Here is a 3,713-nt window from a genome sequence, read left to right as displayed (position 1 = left end):
CATACTTTTGAGTTGGAGCTGACCCATAGCTGACCCTCCAACAGGTTTTAAGAGGCAGAAAATTATATGGAAGAAGATGGCTCATTTCCCCCCACAAAGCCACTGATTCAAACCACCTGCCTTGAGTTGACAGAAAATGAAAGATGCTTTTTATGTCCATGAATGAAGAAAACATAAAATGAGTCATGTTTTATGTATAAATCAATTGTTCAATAAACTTCAAAATATGTCAGATAAGAATGACTTGGTGGCATAGTACATTAACGTGTCAGGTTGTTCCCTGTAAGACTGGTGGTTTAAATTCAATGGCAGTGATAAGTTTGATGTTATCTCTGGCTTTCTTTTCTAGCATCCCACTCCACCTGATCATGGACACACTGTTCCCAAACATAGCTTTACCCAGACCATATCCTTAGCAAATCCTTACTCTTTCTTTGTGACCCAGGTCAGGTGTCACTTTTTTTTTCTTTTTTTTTTCTGAAGACTAGTTTAATTTACCAAATTGAACCATATTTTTAACATTTAAAATAAAATACCTGGCTACAATAAAGTTAGCAATTTATGAAAATTGCTTCCAGAAATTGCCCAAATCAATTTTAAACATAATTTGAGTTCGGGGGTTTTTTTTCACATTTTTTAAATGTCAAGTTTTCTTTTGCATATTCATACAAAACATAACATTTCTATTTTATAACTTGGTTAATATGTTTGTAACAGAGCGCTTTAAATTACTGATATTCATAATACTTCCTTTTTCCTGCTAATGGTTTATACCTTCCATTTAAAATATATAAACATCTTTTCATTAAGTTGGAACTCTCAAAGAGAGATCTGAAAATAAATGAGTTAAACATCTGTAAATTCTTCTTCGCTTCTATTATAGTGTAGCAACTTATCATCTAATCCATAGTAGTCTATCAGGTCAGTGAGGCTTAATTTCTTATTTTCTTCAGACAGTGCTGACTGCAACTCATAGAGCACCAGCTGGCTACAGTGTCTCCACTTTTTTATCAGCGACTGTAACTGAGAGAGGTCGTTCTTTGATCTATACATTTTGACTAGTTTTAGCCTGCGAAGAAGGTCTTCTTTCTCCTCAATCTGCTTCACCAATTTTGATTTTTCTTCCAGTAGTTCTTGTTTGAGAAGATTCTCATTGACGGAATCATTTTGGAAAGCACTGTATGATCCAGTTCCAAGTGATTCAGATTCACATGGACTAATATTCTCAGAGGTATTTTTCAAATATGTAGTTTCTTCAAAGTCACTGTCTGTGTGTTTAAAAGTTTCTTGAGATCCCAAAGAGTTTTCTTCTGTTGAAGATACTGATTTTTCTGAAGGAGTCTGATCACTCTCTTCATTGTCTACTTTAAGACGTTTTACCACACTGTAACAGGAACTGAATGATGCTCTTGTTTTCCTTAATCTTTCTCGAAGTGTTGCACTCATTGGTTGTTTTTTTGAACTGTTTGTTTGGGGAGATGGAGGAATCACACAGGCCTGCGGGGTGCTGGGGGAAATCACAGCTAAGTGAGTGGAACTTTCCATCTTGGAAATTAAATCCTGACTTCTCTCTCCCTCCGCCATTCTCATGGGCAGAAAAACGCCCAAACACGGCCGTAAACCGCCCCGCTCCAAGGTGTCACTTTTTATGTGAAGCTTTCTTTCATATCGCAACACTTCTTTTCATGGCTTTGTTCACTACCCTATCAAAGCACGTCACTAAATTATAATTTCTTGTGAGTACTTGTCTGTTTCTCACACAGTGTCTTTGTATCACTATGTTCCTTGGACGTAGCAAACTGCTCCTCATTGAGCAGGAGTTTCTAATGTTTGTGTAACAGATGAACTAATAACCATTTCTCTTCTAGCCAGACAGCCATCTCACCTCCATAACAGCTTTCAAATCACTTGCCATTTCTTATCAAGTCCAAGATTATAATCCTTTTTTTAAAATGAGTAATTTTTTATTGCAAAAAAAATTAACTGTAGTTAGGGACAGGATGCTTATTGCCTGACAAAGACCAAAATACATGGATTTACATGTCAGTAAATTTGTAATATATCAAAAAGAGATCAAATTGTACACAGAAAAATCCACAAATATGTTATCCTGAGCTCACAGGCAGTAAAAGAGAGGTAAAGCAGATAGAAATTACTATTCTGCATACTACTCTATAAAAGCATAACTCACTTTATTGAGCTCTGCAGATACTGCATTTTCTAAAAAATTTAATGTTTCTGGCCAGCCTGCTCAGAGCTGACCCACCAGAAGGTGTTCAGAGCTGTAAGCTGCACAGAGGTAAATGGCCCATCTTTCTCCTGCAGAGCAGTAGGTAGATTAAAACCACCTGCCTGTGTGCTGGTATAAACTGTTGCCCAGTCCTTACTCATTAGGCCACCAGAGCACCTAGAGACTGGTTTGGATTTTTGTTTGTTGGTTGGCTTTGGGGGGATTCTTTTTGAAAGTTTGCACTGATCATATCTATCCATGCCATTTTTTCCCAACATGTTTTCACTTTGTATCTCTCAGTCACATTTTGATAGTTCTCAGCATATTTCAAAATTTTCTTAATAATAGCCCTTGTGATCCAGTGGATAGAGGTTGGGCTACAAATTAAAAGGCCGAAGTTTAAATTCATCAGCTGCTCCTTAGGAGAAATAAGGGGCCATCTACTTCCAAAAAGATTCACAGCCTGGGAGACTCCGTCACGTAGTTTTACTCCGTCCAATGGGTCTCTAAGAGTCGGAATTCACTGGATGCCAGTGGATTATTGCACCCTTAATAATAGAAACAAATATTTTACTTGCACTGGGAAACTAGAAAACATGTATGACTCATTCTATTGTGATATTTGCTTTATTGTCATGTTCTGGAACTAAATGTGTGATGCCTCCAAGGTGTGCCTGTACACTCTTGAGTAGACTTTTTATTAAAGCTGTATGGTTGAGCCTGGTAAAGTTAAGAATCTACTTCACTTCATAGTAAATTACTTTTAAAATAGTAGATAGATGCTGTGCTCCAACGCTGTGGCCTGTTCTCCCCGAAGCGTGATGGCATCGGTTAGTGTTTGCCTCCCTCTTTCATTTCAGCCCTTCTCCCTGCTCTCAGCCTTGAGACATTGGCGCTAGCAAGCTGCACTGCTGGGCTGCATTGCCCTCTGGTTTTGAGGTGGGCTCAAGCCATGGAGAGGCTGGAGGGCAGAAGTGAGACTGGCATTTATTTCCCCTTCAGCTTCCGCACTCCAGGGTCTGAATCTGGCTGTGTTCCATACAATCACTCTTTTATGGTTCCAGCTCCTACAAGACTCTGAATCCTGTTCCAAACAGCATGTTTTCTGGAAGGAATCTGACTGATCAGTCACCTGCCCACAGCTAAATAAAACATGTAACTAGAAGAACTGCTGTGGTGGGTTTCCATTTCTTGCTCCAATGTGTCATCGTAGAGCAGTCTTTACACCAAAACTTGTAATACTGAGGGAGGGTTCTAACAGCATTGAGAAGGGAATGACTGGAAGTATCAGTTAGAAGCCCATTGATTTTTTTTCTTTTCCTCATCTCATAACAGAGCAGGGTAACACTGTATGGTTCAAAATTGGGAAGGGGTACGCCAGGGATGTATCCTATCTCCATACCTTTTCAACCTGTATGCAGAGCAGATTATCCGAGAGGCTGGGCTCTATGAGAAGTGTGGCATCAGGATTGGTGGAAGATCT

The 3,713-nt window shown here is 39.0% G+C and overlaps 1 pseudogene; it reads right to left on the bottom strand.

The window, feature by feature from the left end:
• Positions 1–846: 846 nt before the first annotated feature.
• LOC102844665 lies at positions 847–1,584 on the bottom strand (annotated as a pseudogene).
• Between the last annotated feature and the right edge of the window lie 2,129 nt (positions 1,585–3,713).

This window comes from Elephantulus edwardii, unplaced genomic scaffold (genome assembly GCF_000299155.1).
Source record: "Elephantulus edwardii isolate Elephantulus edwardi_28Jun2011 unplaced genomic scaffold, EleEdw1.0 scaffold00003, whole genome shotgun sequence".
Lineage (NCBI taxonomy): Eukaryota > Metazoa > Chordata > Mammalia > Macroscelidea > Macroscelididae > Elephantulus > Elephantulus edwardii.
Note: the sequence above shows the minus strand (reverse complement) of the source record. Positions and strands in the feature narration are given on the sequence as shown.